This window comes from Pseudophryne corroboree, chromosome 1, assembly GCF_028390025.1.
Source record: "Pseudophryne corroboree isolate aPseCor3 chromosome 1, aPseCor3.hap2, whole genome shotgun sequence".
In the NCBI taxonomy this organism is placed as follows: domain Eukaryota; kingdom Metazoa; phylum Chordata; class Amphibia; order Anura; family Myobatrachidae; genus Pseudophryne; species Pseudophryne corroboree.
The window spans coordinates 379,177,125-379,194,451 of record NC_086444.1 but is presented as its reverse complement, the minus strand read 5'-3'; the positions used below and the strand labels follow the sequence as shown (position 1 = coordinate 379,194,451).

Genomic DNA, 17,327 nt, shown 5'->3' with positions numbered 1-17,327 from the left:
CACAGGGAATGCTCTAATCGAAGACAGGACCCTCTTAGCCCTTTGGGGAGACAGAGGGAGAGTTTGCCAGCACACACCAAAAGCGCTATAAATGTATATAAACAACCCTAGAAGGTGTTGTTTTTGATATAAGCGCTTTTAATATATCAATATCGCCAAATTATGCCCCCCTTCTCTTTGTTACCCTGTTTCTGTAGTGCAGTGCAGGGGAGAGTCCTGGGAGCCTTCCTCACCAGCGGAGCTGAGCAGGAAAATGGCGCTGAGTGCTGAGGAGAATAAGCTCCGCCCCTTTTTCGGCGGGCTTTTCTCCCGGGTTTTAAGAAAACTGGCCTGGGTTAAATACATACATATAGCCTTAATGGCTATATGTGATGTATTTATTTTGCCACTAAAGGTATTTAATATTGCTGCCCAGGGCGCCCCCAGCAGCGCCCTGCACCCTCCGTGACTGAATCAGTGAGACGTGTAGCAACAATGGCGCACAGCTGCAGTGCTGTGCGCTACCTTCATGAAGACTGAGGAGTCTTCTGCCGCCTGCTTTCCGGACCTCCGTCTTCAGCGTCTGTAAGGGGGATCGGCGGCGCGGCTCCGGGACGAACCCCAGGAGGACCTGTGTTCCGACTCCCTCTGGAGCTAAGTGTCCAGTAGCCTAAGACTCCAATCCATCCTGCACGCAGGTGAGTTGGAAATCTCTCCCCTAAGTCCCTCGATGCAGTGATCCTGTTGCCAGCAGGATTCACTGAGATTTAAACCTAAAAAAACTTTTTCTAAGCAGCTCTTTAGGAGAGCCACCTAGATTGCACCCTTCTCGGACGGGCACAAAAACCTAACTGGGGCTTGGAGGAGGGTCATAGGGGGAGGAGCCAGTACGCACCATGTGATCCTAAAAGCTTTATTTAGATGTGCCCTGTCTCCTGCGGAGCCCGCTATTCCCCATGGTCCTGACGGAGTCCCAGCATCCACTAGGACGTTAGAGAAAAACAATTTAAAGGATAATATCCGGATATTTTAAAAAACAACAATATGCACTCAATGATCCATCTATGCCCTGAGCTCAGGTTGAATGAATGTCCAATTGTTTATTTATAATGATCCGTTCCAAACCCGCTTGATATTTTTAGTTAAATCTGGCTGTGTCACTTTTAAATGGTAATAGGTAGTAACAGTCTCTTTGCATTCAGTTACATTCACAAAATAACTTTGATATGTAGCAGAAGGGGGAGAGCGCTGTGTGATGATTGTCTTTCACAGCGGTATGCTACGACCCCTTAATCATCCCAGCCGCTGCCCGCCTCAGACAGAGATATACTCACAGCCGCCTCGGCTTTCTACGGGGTACGGACCGCCTTTCACTTGGTCACGCTTTAGCTTTGTCCCCAGTTGAATGTCTGGTGGGCACTTCAGTGCGGTAACAGGATATCATGGACGTCTCAGGGCACCGGGATCAGAATAGTAGAGCCCTTCTTACGCGTTTCTCCGCCTAAAGGGCCGGCGGTTTCGTTAGAGAAGTATACCTGCAGTCTGGCTAATCCCATTTTTAAAGGGCGGCGAGCCAATCAATACATGGATTAATCAAATTGCACTCAGCTGTTGTAGATATATACATGGACCTTCCTTAATATAACAGTTCATAAACAATACATAAATTTTATCAAATTAATCGTTTCTTTGGTGGTATGTTAAATGAGCATTATACTAAGAATAAATATTCTCTTTCTATTCAAGCAATAAGGTTGAATTACAAAGCCAAATTGCATTCATTGATTTAATCTAATTTATTAAAACTGACCAGGAGAAAAAACAAGGTACCTACAAAAGGGGTTTTATCTCAAAAGGAGCTCTCGTGGCTCAGAGGATTTTTCACATAAGTACAGAGCACCCGCAATTGCGGTTCAACTCCGTCAAGCAACCGACTTTATATATTGATATATACAATAAACAACAGGGTTAAATTACAAAACCAAATTGTATTCATTTAATTTATTAAAACTGACCAGGTAAGAAACAAGACACCTTTAGAGAGATCTGAAAATGGCTATGCACCGACGCTTCCCATCCAACCTGATGGAGCTTGAGAGGTGCTGCAAAGAGGAATGGACGAAACTGGCCAAAGATAGGTGTGCCAAGCTTGTGGCATTATATTCATAAACACTTGAGGCTGTAATTGCTGCCAAAGGTGCATCAAAGTATTGAGCAAACTCTGGGAATACTTACAGTATGTACATGTGATTGCTTCATTTTTTATTTTTAATAAATTTGCAAAAATCTAAAAAAAACTTTTTTCACATTGTCATTATGGGGTATTGTGTGTAGAATTTTGAGGAAAAAAATTAATTTATTCCATTTTGGAATAAGGCTATAACATAACAAAATGTGTAAAAACTGAAACGCTGTGAATACTTTCCGGATGCACTGTATATAGTTGTAAAACTAGACTAGGCTAATTCATTATTTAATGCATAAGAGAAATGATATCAAAAAAAGTTGTGCATCAAAGCCTTTAGGACTAACAGGTATATGTACTAAAACTCCACTTAGCATGGAGATAAAGCTGCTCCTACTACCACTGCGAAGCAAGATCTGGCTACAGCGATTGTTACTAGTAATAGACCTGCCAAGGAGAGTGAAAGTTAAGTCACCCCCTCGACGGTGTCAGGCAGCAGAGCAGAGATAGAGGAGTGACTGTGACTCACCGATCTCCATCTCCATAGAGCTGCAGCAGTGAGATTTTTTTTTTTTAAACCTTTATTGACAACCGGCCAAGTAACAGAGCTCACTTCCTGCTTCTACAGTGTGGAGAGGCAGATACCTGCAGCTGGAAATGGCGATACCAGCGCTTGGAGAAGACACCTGACGGTAAGTTACCTCTACTCTTAGTAACACTTTAGACACTTAACGCTACCATAGGTGCCTATGGCAGCACTAGTGACCCAGGTGCAGCGACAATATTGTAGCCTGTTAATAGCGCTAGCAGGCTGGAGGCAGAGCAAATCCCTTTAGTATATATCAAGAAGCAATATGTACAGGTCTTTTATCTGCCTTTTTCATTTAGCCCCCTCTATCTCCCGGTAGTACATAGAACGGGTGTAGTATGTTATGCCGGCGGCCGGGCTCCCGGTGACCAGCATACCGGCGCCGGGAGCCCAACCGCCGGCATACCGACAGCGTGGCGAGCGCAAATGAGCCCCTTGCGGGCTCGCTGCGCTCACCACGCTGCAGGCACGGTGGCTCTCTACGCGCGCCACGCTATTTTATTCTCCCTCCAGGGGGGTCGTGGACCCCCACGAGGGAGAAAAAGTGTCGGTATATCAGCTGTCAGGATTCCAGCGCCGGTATACTGTGCGCTGGGATCCCGACAGTCGGCATGCTGAAGACCACCCCATAGAACCCTTATTTTGAGCATTGAATAGAATTCACTAAACAATTTTCTATGCTGTACAGTTATAGCAGCGCATGTGCAGTAGCACAGTTGGGGTGGCAAAGGAGGATGTAATATGAAAGTAATCCTGCTAATTCATAATAAGTTCCAGCCACTTCCCCCAGTTCTCTTTAGGCTCATCCCCCATTGTTTCTGCAGCTCCAGCCTCCTTCGGTCTCACCAGTCAGCCCCCTACTTTCATTCAAGCCATGTACACTTCTATCTCACTTGCCAAGCCCCTTCTGTCTCACCTGCCAAGCCCCTTCTGTCTCTCTAGCTGGCATACTAGCAGTACCCAGTATCTCCATTAATTCATTTGGTTGTCAAGGTTTTGGCTTTGCAACTGTTTTGCTTGCTTCCTCAAACAGTTTTTTAGTTCTCCACTCTAGAAACCTTCAAAAAGGACTCAGGGCTCACAGTACCTGTTTGCTCAAACATTTCCTTTATGTCACTTTATTGCTAAAAAAAAAAAAAGTTTATTTTAAATCCTTCTTTTTTTTAAATGCAAATCTAAAGTACTGAGTGCTTTTGGGAGAAAAGTGCCATAGAAATAACAGTATTATTATTAATAGTAGTAATTGTAGTAGTATGTAGATGGGATCCGGTCTGAAGATCGACAGTGTCTAGGTCGACAATGTTTAGGTCAACCACTATAGGTCGACAGTCACTAGGTCGACATGGATGGAAAGTCGACAGTGTTTTTAGGTCGACATGTGCTAGGTCGACAGGTCTAAAGGTCGACATGAGTTTTTCAAATATTTTTTTTTGGGGGGGGGATTTTTCATACTTAACGATCCACGTGGACTACTATTGGAATGGTAAAGTGTGCCGAGCGAAGCGGTAGCGGAGCGAAGGCACCATGCCCGAAGCATGGCGAGCGAAGCGAGCCATGCGAGGGGACGCGGTGCACTAATTTGGGATCCCGGTCACTTTACGAAGAAAACGACACCAAAAAAAAAAAAATCCTCATGTCGACCTTTAGACCTGTCGACCTAGCACATGTCGACCTAGAAACCCTGTCGACCTTCCATCCATGTCGACCTAGTGACTGTCGACCTATAGTGGTCGACCTAAACATTGTCGACCTAGATACTGTCGATAAAACGAACCACACCCATGTAGATATGGTCACATGTAGCCCTTACTTCTCCTTTGAGTGGCTGAATGGAGGGAGGGGCTGGCAAGTGTTGGACGAATGTAGTAAGAGCACATTCAGCAAACATGTATTAGACAAACTATCTGTCATGAAGCTGATAACTAGTAGCAATTTGAGTCCTGGAACAAAATACACAATGATGATGACAATTGGCAGCCACTTCTGATCGACTGGCTGCATCTTGATCTCTGTATGTATTTTTGATGCAATATGAATCCGGCTCTACTCTAGACCCTACAGTATATCTGTGGAATAGAGAACAGCAGGTAACTCATTAACTGAAATCTGGCTCTGTAGCTGCTGACACTTTTCTGATTTATTTCTGTGAATAATGTTATATTTTATAAGAAATGTGCAAATTCTGCACAAATGGTGTTGAATTCATTTAATTGTGGCTTCTTTGTGGCCCGTAAATGGTTGCATCTGGTAAATTTAAGTTCTTATCTAAGTGCATGATTACAAAGAAGTTTATGAAAATATCACTAGCAAAGTCTTGGATTTAGGGGGTTATTAAGAGTTGATAGCAAACCACAAACGTTAGCAATTGGGCAAAACCATGTTGAACAGATGTAACATGTGCAGAGAGATTTAGATTTGGGTGGGTTATATTGTTTATGTGCATGGTAAATACTGGCTGCTTTATCTGCCCCACTTGCAGTGAAACATATTTTTTCCCAATTGCTAACTTTTATGGTTCGCGAACAACTCTGATTAACCCTTAATGAGGTATTATAAAGCCACAAGCAAATTGCCATGTTAGCATGCAAGGTTCTAAAAGCATGTTCCACTCTGAGGTTCAGAGTGGAGAACAATTTAACTGAAACATTTGAATTAGAGTAAGAGTGGAACCTGTTCTTTAAGGCAAGATAATTTAATTACATTAGTTGCAAATGCAATAGATTCATAGGCAAAGAATATCTTTGTTTTCTATTCCACAAAAACAATATACAAGTCCTAGTAGATGATGTGGATGGTCAGATGAAGCACTTACTGTATCTAGACTGTCTCTCATGTATCTCAGGGCAATATGGACAGTGTAATGGCTAGTATTACTGCCTCACAGCACTAGGGTCATGGGTTCAATTCCCACCATGGCCTGTGTGGAATTTGTATTTTCTCCACGGGCTTGCATGGGTTTCCTCCAGGTACTCCAGTTTCCACCCACAATCCAAACATATACTCGTAGGTTAATTGGCTCCCTTAAAAATGTGTGTGCGTGTACATCTGTTTAGGGCAGACTAGATGGGCCAAGTGGTTTTTATCTGCCATCAAATTCTAAGCCAAAAGTTCAAGTTCTGCATGGGGGTAAATGCATGTGAATGAAACAGTTGCTCCTAGGAACCATTTAATAGAACAGCTGAAGAATCTATGAAGCAATTAAGGGTAATCCTCTGGTTTCAAACACATCTAAAACTCATGGTATGTCACTGCCACTAATAGTTTCTTATCCAGAGGTTAAAATTCTGTAGAGCAGTTTGGCTGGAAGATGATAGACAAATAAGAGATACACAATGTACAGAAACAGTAATTACGCAGAAGCTGAAACTCTCCAGACATCTAGTTAATGAAAGGATTGTTTTTAAGACATGGGAGTCTAGACTAAAATAACAGATATTAATGGTCAGGGGCAGGCAGTAATCCAGAGAGTAGTCACATTCACAGTGCAAGGTCAGAAAAAACAGTTCAGATAGTAATTCAGTGTTAGAATTAACATAACTACCAGGGAATGCCAAGGAATGATCGCCAAGAAAGGAATGAAAAGCTCAACAGACTATGATTTAATTTCCTTTTAATCATCTGTCCAGCTAGAATCTAGCCAAAGTGATAGAAATCTACTAGATAGATAGATAGATAGATAGATAGATAGATAGATAGATAGATAGATAGATAGATAGATAGATAGATAGAATTCACAACAACCACATTTATACTGTGCCCAATGGAAATACTATCTGCTTCAGTACACCCTCACTGCTCACCCAAGCAAATAATGACTACCTGCAATGCAGCACTTTGTGCTGTTTACAAATATATCTCAGCAATTAAAAAATTAGTTGAACAATAATAAGCATGCGTGTAGTCACTTCACAAATTATCTGGTAATTACTGAAAGCTTTAATGCCATTTTAAGCTGATCCACTGTTACAATATTTAAATTGCCATATGTACACTGATCACAATCTATTATTGGAACCAAAGTGACAGCACAATGACAAGTAACTTAGCAGGACATTGCTTATATGTCTAGGAGACAAATTAACACAAAAAAATGTAAAATACCCCGGAGTATATAATATTCAAAACCAACTGGAATCATAGCTGCTTCTAACTGTTAATGCATTTTTTTTTGTTAATAGTCTTCAATCTAATTTTTTATTTTGTTTGTCCATCTCTAAATTGATGTCATTGGGCCAGATTCTGATTTGGAAGTAAACAAAAAACAAAAAGCAGTAACTGTGCACCTGGGCAAAATCATGTTGGGCAAGATGTAACATGTGCAGAGAGATGTTGATTTGGTGGGGTGTGTCCAAACTGAAATCTAAATTGCAGTGTCAAAATAAAGCTAACATTTGTGGGATACATGCAAAAGCAGCCAGTGTTTACTCTGCACAGAAAACTATAAATGTATTTGTTCCCCTTGCATTGCAACATGTTTTGTTGCAGATACAAAGTTACTTGCTTTTTTTGCTTTACTTCCAAATCAGAATCAGGCCCATTGTGAGATATTTTTTTAATGCACTGGCATAGTAGGCACAGATTATGCGAAAGAGACAGTATATGAATATTGGGCAAAATCAGTTACCTCTGAGTTTAAACTCTGCATCCAAACCTTTGACCAATAACTTCAAAACATCTGTCTAGCACTGAGGCCATAGGTTTGATTCCCACCATGGCCCCAACAGTGTGGAGTTTGTACATTCTCCCCATGCTTGCATGGGTATCCTCCGGGTACTCCGGTTTATTCCCACAATCCAAAATTATACTGGTAGGTTAATTGGCTCCCACCAAAAATTAACTAAAGCATGTAAGTGTGTGTATGTACATGGACAGACTAGATGGGCCAAGTGGTTCTTATCTGTTGTCAAATTCTATGTTCTGTGTTACTATGTTTTTAAACAGCTGCAATTATTAATCCTAATATGAAGGTAGAAGGAAAGGGTGCACATTAGACTTTGATGCATTCTATATATACTTCCACTTAACGAGTAAGGGCAAAAATTACAGTATATAACCCTACTTGTACATAATATATTAATGGAAAAATATCATATGTGCAATAGAGAATTGTGTTTTGAGAGTAATATTAATAAATCCATAAAAACTACATTTGGATTTTGATATTTTAGAAAATCAATGAAAATCTGCTTTCCTGCATTAGTCAAACCAGAACTGACAAATAAGTAATGCAAATAGATGGTCGCAGCTTGATATAATGTAGCCTTGACCCTACTGAATAAGTCAGGCTAGTATTCAGGGTCAAAGCCAGACCTTTGTGGGCCCCATAGTAACATTTGTGGACCCTGTCCAATTCTTCTAGAGAAACATGTCTCTACAGCAGTTGTGAATTTTATTATTATTATTATTATTATTATTATTATTATTATTTTTAACTTTTATTTATATGTTGCCACAAGGGATCTGCAATGGCCAATTACAAAGTACTTAAATAATCAAAACAAGAAAACAATGACAAACTTACAGTTCAAGACAACATAGGACAAATACAGGCTATATTAACATACAGTAGCTGCATAAGCAGATGGCACTGACATAAGTATCAGGGTGGCGAAAACCAACAGATTTGGTGCTGAGAAGGGAGTATAGAGTAGAAGATAGTTTAAGAGAAGGAAAACCAAATGAGGGATGAGGGCCCTGCTCGTGAGAGCCTACATTCTAAAAGGGAGGGCAGACAGACAAGGGTGACACAGAAGGGATAGACAGCGTGGGACAGAGGGTTTAGGATGAGAGTTTGCTGGGTTTGGTGAAATAGTGGGTCTTGAGAGTCCGTTTGAAGTTTTGTACAGAGGTGCAGAGTCTGAAGCGAGAGGTACAGAATTTCATAGTAAGGGAGCATCATGTGCAAAATCTTGGAGATAGAAAAGGGAGCAGGTAATCAGTTGGTAGGATAGGCGGCATACATTAGCAGAGCAAAGAGGATGGGTGAGGGTGTAAAATGAGATAAGGACAAAGATGTAAATGGGAGAGGAGTGGAAGAGGGCTTTGTAAGTGAGTGTGAGAAGTTTGAATTGGATTTAGAAGGGGAGGGAAGCCAGTCAAGGGCTTGTAAGATAGGGGAGGTGGACATAGTACGTTTGGTGAGAAAGATGAGCAAGGCAGCAGCATTAAAGATAGATTGGAGTGGAGAGAGGTGTTTGTCAGGGATACCAGATAGGAAAAGAATACAGTAGTCCAGTCTGGAGATGACCAGTGAGTGGATAAAGGTCTTAGTGGCATCCCTTGTGAGAAAGATGAAAACAGCAGGTTTTTGAGAGGTACTAAATGTGTGGTTTGAAGGAGAGGGAGGAGTCAAGGATTACTTCAAGATAGTGCACTTGGGGGATAGAGGAGATAGTCATGCCATCAATAGATAATGAAATTGTGGGAGGTGAGGTTGTGCGGGAGGGTGGGAAAATTATCAGCTTAGTCCATACTTGCCTACTCTCCCTCATTCTGCAGGAGACTCCCTGAAAAAGAAACAATCTCCCTCACTCCCTGAATAGTCCAGCAATCTCCCTGATTGCACCTTATCCCCATTATGCAGCTGTTACATTCTTGGGGGGGAAAAATAAATCATAGATATATACATTCAAATGGACTCATCAAAGCCATTCACCTGCATTGGTTATAAGGCACAATGATCTATATCACTACATGCATTTTAAATAAGGTTTGTTGTGGCCACTTACAATATATGGAACCTCATGTAAAACACAATACATTAACAAATCCTGCAAAATATCAGTGTCTTTTCTTCAACAAGTAAATCTTACTAACTTTGGGGCTCATATTTGGATGTACAGTAAGTCATGTTTATGACATGCCTCTCAGATGTGGCAGTCCACGTCCACGCTGCTAGGTGTTACTTTCACAATCTCCCTGAAATGCTTTTTCAAAAGTAGGCAAGTATGGCTTAGTCATAGATAAGTTAAGTTTAAGAAAGCGTTGTGACATCCAAAAAGAGACAGCAGAGAGACAGTTGGAGATACGAGTAAGGAGTGGAGGGGAGTGGTCAAGGGAGGAAAGGTGGATTTGAGTATCATCAGCATAGAGATAATATTGTAAGTCTAAAGAGCTAATGAGCTCACCTAAAGAGGACATATAGAGAGAAAAAAGGAGAGGACAAAGAACAGAACCTTGGGGGACACCTACAGTTAGTGGAAGTGGGGGTAGAGTCATGAGAGGAGACAGAGAAGGAACAGTCAGAGGTAAAAGGATAGCCAGGAGAGGGCAGTATCATGCACACCAAGTGAGTGAAGGATTTGCAGAAGGAGAGGGTGGTTTACAGTGTCAAAAGCAGCAGAGAGGTCAAAGAGAATACGCAGAGAGTAGTGGCCCTTGGATTTAGCAGAAAGAAGGTTATTGTAGACTTTCATGAGGGCCGCTTCAGTGGAGTTGAGAGGATGAAAGCCAGACTGGAATGGGTCAAGCAGAGAGTGGGAGGAAAAAAGACAGTAAGGCATTTGTAGACAATGCACTAAAGGAGTTTGGAGGCAAAAGGGAGGAGAGAGATGGGTGAGTAGTTGGAGAGAGTGTGTGGATCAAAGGTAGATTTTTTAAGACTAGTAAAGACTTAAATGCTTAAAGACAGAAGGGACAGTGCCTGATGAAAGGGAGAGATAGAGTAGGTGGGCAAGATGGGAACAGGTAGGAAAGAGGTAGCGGGGGAGGTGAGAGGGGATAGGGTCAAGTGGAGGGGGGAGGAATGAATGACGCCATGACTTCCTCACCAGATAAATGGGAAAAAGATGTCAGGGTTGGTAAGAGGGATGGGAACGTGTTGTAAGGGAAAGGAGGCAACTGGTTGCTGGAGGTGCAATGTGATGTCCTGACATGGAGTCAATTTTGGATTCAAACTAAGTGGCAAAGTCAAGAACATAGAGTGTGAGGAGAGGAGTTGAGGTGGAGAGAGGAGGACATCGCCAGGAGTTTGAAAACTGGGATGAGGTTCTTGAAGGAAGACTGTTTAGCAACGTAAAGAGCAGCACTGAAGGATGAAAGCAAAGTTTGAAATAGATAAAGTCTGCCTTAGAACGTGATTTTGTTGTCGCTTGGCAGTATGTTAGCATTTTTGCAGATATCTGGTGCATTTGGTGTGCCAGGGTTGAGGTGTTGATCTGTGAGAGTGAATAGTGGTCGGTAGAGCGGCAGAGTCAAGAGCAGAAGTAAAGGATGCATTGCATAGGGAAGTGGCTTGTTCAGGGCATGAAAGAGAGAGAATAGGAGAGAGAAGTGAGTCAACAGGCAGGATAGGAAAGTTGTGTTGATGGCCTGAATGTTACGCTTAGTGATGGTAGCCTTAGGATGTAGCGATGTAGAAGCAGAGAGAGATAAGTTAAAAGAGAGCAGATGGTGGTCAGAGAGGGGAAATGTGTAGTTGGAGAAATCAGAAATATCACAATGGTTAGTGAAGACCAGATCAATTGAGATCCCATTCACATGGGAGGTTGAGGAGGTTCATTGGGAGATTGCAAGCAAAGTAGTGAGGATAAGGAATTTCGAGCCAGGTGATTTTGTGGGGGTATCGATTGGGATGTTGAAATTGCCTAAGATAATGGAGGGAAAGTCAGAAGAGAGGAAGTTAGGAAGTCAAGAAGCAAAGTTGTCAAATGTAGAGAATGTAAAGGACGGTTCAGTGGGTATGAGTTGGTAGGAGCAGCTAGAGGGTAAAAGGAGGAGGAGAGAGAGTAGGAGATGTAGGAGACTAGGATAGAATGATAGAGGTGGGAGGAGGGGTAAAAATAACGAATTAGATAATTAGTGATGGGGAGGGTTATTGAAAACCTGAACATAGGGGGTCATTCCAAGTTGTTCGCTCGTTGACGATTTTCGCAACGGAGCGATTAAGGCAAAAATGCGCATGCGAATGGTACGCAGTGCACATGCGGTAAGTATTTTAGCACAAAACTTAGTAGATTTACTCACGTCCGAACAAAGAATTTTCATTGTTGAGGTGATTGACAGTAAGTGGGTGTTTCTGGGCGGAAACTGGACGTTTTCAGGGAGTGTGCGGAAAAACGCAGCGTGTCAGGAAAAAACGCGGGAGTGTCTGGAGAAACGGGGGAGTGGCTGGCCGAACGCTGGGTGTGTTTGTGACGTCAAACCAGGAACGAAACGGGCTGAGCTGATCACAGTGTAGGAGTAAGTCTCGAGCTACTCAGAAACTGCTAAGAAATTTCTATTCGCAATTCTGCTAATCTTTCGTTTGCAATTCTGCTAAGCTAAGATACACTCCCAGAAGGCGGCGGCTTAGCGTGTGCAATGCTGCTAAAAGCAGCTAGCGAGCGAACAACTCGGAATCACCCCCATATAGTATGGATGAGGTAAAATAGTTGAGAAAAAAAATGGAAATAGGAGTGAAAATTTCAAATAGGGAAGCCATAACAACTTTCACCAACTGTCACCTCAAACTGACTCACTGGCAGCTGGTATGGATCGCTTATCTGAATTTTGAACTGAGCTGCAGCCCCACCTCTGGAGCCGCCCCTGCTCCCAGTGCCCCCTAAGCTGCAGCATGATTGACATGCAGCCATTTGGGAGTTAGGATGGGATGAGCTGTGCCATGTTCCCAAAAACTGGGATGTGTTGGCCCTGTTTTCTGGGTGTGCTGAGGCCAGCATCTGCTTTTCCCGATACAGATTTGCTCATACCTCCCATCATCTGGAGCAATGCTTAACTCTCTTGCATGTGGCTTATGAAAAAGGGGGCATGGCTTCATGGGAGTGCGGCGATCGCGAGCCATGTCCCCGTTTTCGTCACTGAAGGGGCATGCCCAGCGCTCTGTGAGCTGCTGGCATGTCCCCAGTCATTCTGTGTCCAGTGAATAGACCTGTCTATTCACCACTGCTCTGGAGGGCAGTAAGTGACAGGAGCCTCCCAACTACTCCCCCCCACCGCGGGACACTGCGAACCGCTGGTGGGACAGTGGGACAGTCCGGAAAAAAAATTGGACTGTCCCACAAAAATCTGGACAGTTGGGAGGTATGATTTACTGGTCCCGGAGGCCTGATCAGCCTGACCATATTGAGCTACCTGAGGAGTACTCAGATGGCTGATTTTCACATAGATGATCTGACGCAGCAGCCGATCACAGAAGCCGGTTGGAGGCATCTATTTACACAAGATGCCTCCTGCAGCGTTACCATAATTTAGCAGTAGCAGCTGCTATTAGAGCGTATAACTTGAATCAAGCTCTGTCTTAATATCCAAAATACTGAACCGTACAAAGACTATCACTCCAAGAATTTTAAACTCTGCCTCCTAATACTTAGTTTTAGCATCTTTCATCAAAAGTGTCATCCATCCACAGTCGCAGTGCTTTTTATACAATACAGATAGAGGATTTGCAAAATATGCAGTGATAAACAATGTGTGGACAAATGAAAGCAGCATAATCACATTTTCAACATTTTTCACATGTCTAAAGATGACAAGAGAATCGTCGTCTTATTAACATAACTTAGAAATACCACATACTGCTATGTTCAAAACAAGACAAATCTGTTGGCAAAAAGGAATATGAATTCTTTCCTATCTCCATTCTATTGACTTCAAAACAACATGAAATGAAGGCATTATATTTCATAATGAATAAAATAACTGTCACGATTGTGGTTTACTAGACATATTCAAGTAAAAATATGCAGAGAAAAAAGACCTTTATTAATGGCTGACAATGGTAGTATACCTAAGATGTCCATCCATAAGTTTATATTCAGCATCTTCTGTTAATTCCATTAAATGTGCCATACATTCAATGAGAAGCCAAATATATAACACGTTTCTTCAACTGAAATGGGCAAAAATTTAAATTATTTTTAAAATAATCACAAAAAAATCACAATATTCTTTATGCACTGTAAATATCAGCTTCAGTGATGAATTCACAATCAGAATCAGAAGTGGCAAGTAAGTGCGGAGTATCATCACCATCAACATGTATTTACCCCAGCTCTAAAACACCCATGTACTGTATTTTCCTATCCACGCAGTTGTGCTTCTGTCAGGAGCACCAAGTCACACCATTTCAGTCATATACAGGAACAATTGTCAGATGCAAGCAAATCGGCATCATAAATATAATATGCCTATGTGAATGGATGTCAGGACTCTGATATGTAGATAGCTCTAGCTATCCACCAGTCGGCATGCTGACAGCCATTCACTGTGTGGTGCAGGCTGGGGGGCAGGCACAAAATACTGTCCTGCTGTAATTGTGTGATAACCACCCACTCCTATTGGAAGGCCCCTAGAATTGTGGAGCCCTGGGCATCTGTCCAGTATGCCTACATGTTATGATGGCCCTGCTTGGTTGGCATTTGTCAACAACTGATTTACAGTATTACACTTATTACATTTTGCCAGACATAGGGGGAGATGTACTAAGCCTTGGAGAGTGAATTAGTGGAGAGAAGTAAAGTACCCTCCAATCAGCTACTACCTGCAATGTTACAGGCTGTGTTTGAAAAATGACAGCTAGAAGCTGATTGGCTGATAGTTTATCTCTCTCCACTTTATCACACTCCAAATACTTAGTACATCTGTCTCATAATTAGGTATCACTGATAGCTAACATGAATTTTGTAGTACATTTTTACACCACAACATAGTAGAGAGGAGCAAATCTGTCATGATTGGCGTCACAGGTCGATTTGCAGTATTAGTACAATAGTATAATTATAAAACTAGTATTTTTGACCTGACATTTGTCAGGTTACAATCTTGTGTGACCCTGTGTGTCTCCAGGTCATGACCCTATCCCACCCCCTCCTCCCATGTGTCTAGAGCCTCACAGGGGGATATGTATAAAGAGGTGGTAAGTGTCAAATGCATTATAACCAGCGCTATTTGACACTTACAAGCACTCCCTGTATATATGAAAACATATATTGGTATCCGGATGGTAGGTCGACATGGATTTGATCGACAGTTGATAGGTCGACCACTATTGGTTGACATTGACAGGGTCGGCACAGGAAAAAGGTAGACACATTAAAATGGTCAACACGGGACATGCAGGCACATGAAAAGATCAACATGACTTTTTTGTTGTTGTTAATATTTTTAACTTTGATAATACTTTACATACAGTTGGACTATGATTGGGTAAGGCACCCTGCCCACAGCATGGCAAGTGAGGCAAACCATGAAATGGGATGTGGAGCACTAATTGGGGTTCCTGGTCATGTTATGCAAAAAACCACAACAAAAAAAGTTTAAAAATATCATGTTGACTTTTTTTATGTGTTGACCTGTCCCATATCGACCATTTTAATGTGTCAACCTTTTTCCTGTGCCGACCATGTCAGTGTCAACCAACAGTGGTCGACCTATTGACTGTCGACCAAATCCAGGTCGATCCATTGATCCGTAACCGGACATATCATAGCGAAAAATTACTTTTCTCTACGGTATCTGCATATAACGATTTCGCTGTCACCATACTATTATATGGTGACATAAAAACATTTAGATTAAAAAATGATAAGTGCACATTTACTTTATGGTTGCGAGATTTCGTGCATGCCCAGTGGAGCCGGTCAGGTTGTTAGACACATCTCATCAGCACTAGGCTACCCAACTCTGTGACGATCTTTGCCACTATGATACATCTCCTAGGTATCGTCTAGGTCAGGCATGTCAAACTCAAAATCCCAACTGCGCCAAATAATCAAGGTCTAAAGCTGCATACACACGGTGCAATGCAAGCTTTTGGCCGATACTGACTATATTGTGCCCTAAGGCATGTAGTCAGTATTGGCCCTGCCTGCACACACTATATTTTCTTGCGATGCCGATCCCGCAGGACCACGTATCGGCATTGTAAGCTTATACACAAAGTGCGATAGACACTATGTTTCTGTGTGATATTGATTATATAGTCCATATCGCACGGAAAATCACACTCTGTGTATGTGTCTTAAGTCTTTTGTGGGCCGCAGAAAGAGTCTAGGAGCTGTGATATGCCCCCTCATATATCATTGTGCAGCCCCTCTCCTCTATCTATTAATAATACCACATATCAGTGTGAACTGGGAGCTGTGATATTCCCCCTCATACTGTATATCAACTGTGCGGTCTCCTCTTACGTTAAACCTTGTGGGATGACTGGCACTGTTTTACTACCCTGACATCTGTGGGATAAGTACTCCTGTTTTCATGATGCTGCTTGAATGTGACTTAACCCGGTCTCCCATGTTTTTGATGCACTTTATTTGAAATGCATTGCACTTTTTCATTGCTATATGCAATAAATACCAAGTAATTTTTTCTATTCAAATTGGATGCTGCTGGCTATGTTTGTTCATATCGTAACCTGTATGAGCCTTGCACTCCGTCTGTTGAATGTAAATGTGTGCTGCTAGCCTCATATCATATACTGTGTATATATATATATATATATATATACATACACACACAGTATATATAACAATAATTCCAAAGCAATGATAACATCATGTACCTCCAAAACAGCAAACTGTGAAAACCAGCATATGAACATAAAATTTAGCATCTTATTTTATGTTCATACACTGATTTTCACAGTTTGCTTACAAATATCAGACTGATGCAGGATATTTTTCCATTCTGGGGAGAGGCGGGGAAATCACACACAGAGAGGAAGCAGGTTAACATACACAGTATGTGGACTTTGGAGGGAAGGTCTAACCTTTTTATTAGCTGTAGAAAATCTCTGTGGGTGAGACTCACACTCACAGTCTTCAGCGTTTGCATGGGCATTCTTTTTTCTCTCAGGGCGGCTTCCCTCCTCCCTCCTCACAGGAAACATGTGATCTGACATTATCTCTGAAGGCAGGGCGGGCCGTCTGTTGATATGGGCACCGGTGGGCAGTGCAGGTAGTGGTAAACCTGCCCAGAACCCAGCCTCATCTGTTCTTACAGCAGCCATGACAGGGTGCAGTGGGCAGTGTGGGCAGTGGTTAGACTGCCCAGAACACAGCCTCCTCTCCTCCTGCATCAGCCATGACTGAATGAGGTGGGTGGTGCAGACAAGTTGGGCGGACGAGGATGCAGTGTGGGGACAGATAGGGAGAGAAGGAAGCGGATTCAGTTAACACGGTCCAGTCTGTGTTAACCCTGCCCCAGATATCTGTGGCCAATAAGTATAATTATTATTCCAACTTCCGGTTCTTAGACCGGAAGTGATGCGCAGGATGTTACATCAACATCACATCTACCTCTTTCTCTGCCTCATGATTGGTCCCCACATTTAGACCACTCCCATCTTTGCCTTAAATAGACTGTTTTCCACCACTTCTTCACACAGTGAACAAGCCACCTTCCGGTGAAACGGCCGTCTGTGTTAAGTGGAGCTGAGCAGTGCACGGCTCAGCCCATTCACCTCCTGGTATCGTATAATATGAAATTCTGATCATTTAATTATTTAAGATTTGTTTAATCTGCTACTTACATATTTTTTTGTGAAACGTTCAATTTTGCACCCTTAAGCCCCCTATCTTGCTACTGTCGTTAGGACTTAAGATACCTATGTAATTTCACACTTATATTCATTAG

At 42.3% G+C, this 17,327-nt stretch overlaps 2 protein-coding genes across 9 annotated transcripts in view; one reads left to right on the top strand and one right to left on the bottom strand.

Moving 5' to 3' along the window:
• The window catches only part of LOC134886538 (uncharacterized), a 417,311-nt gene that overhangs the window by 27,704 nt on the left and 372,280 nt on the right, over positions 1-17,327 (bottom strand). The window lies entirely within an intron of this gene.
• The window catches only part of RTN4R (reticulon 4 receptor), a 316,821-nt gene that overhangs the window by 149,727 nt on the left and 149,767 nt on the right, over positions 1-17,327 (top strand). Inside the window, exon 2 of one of the 4 annotated variants that reach the window (XM_063913156.1) lies at positions 2,793-2,856. The exons of the other annotated variants lie outside the window; for them this stretch is intronic. The gene's annotated coding sequence lies outside the window, so the exon portion shown is untranslated. The remainder of the gene's footprint in view (positions 1-2,792; positions 2,857-17,327) is intronic. 4 annotated transcript variants of the gene reach the window in all.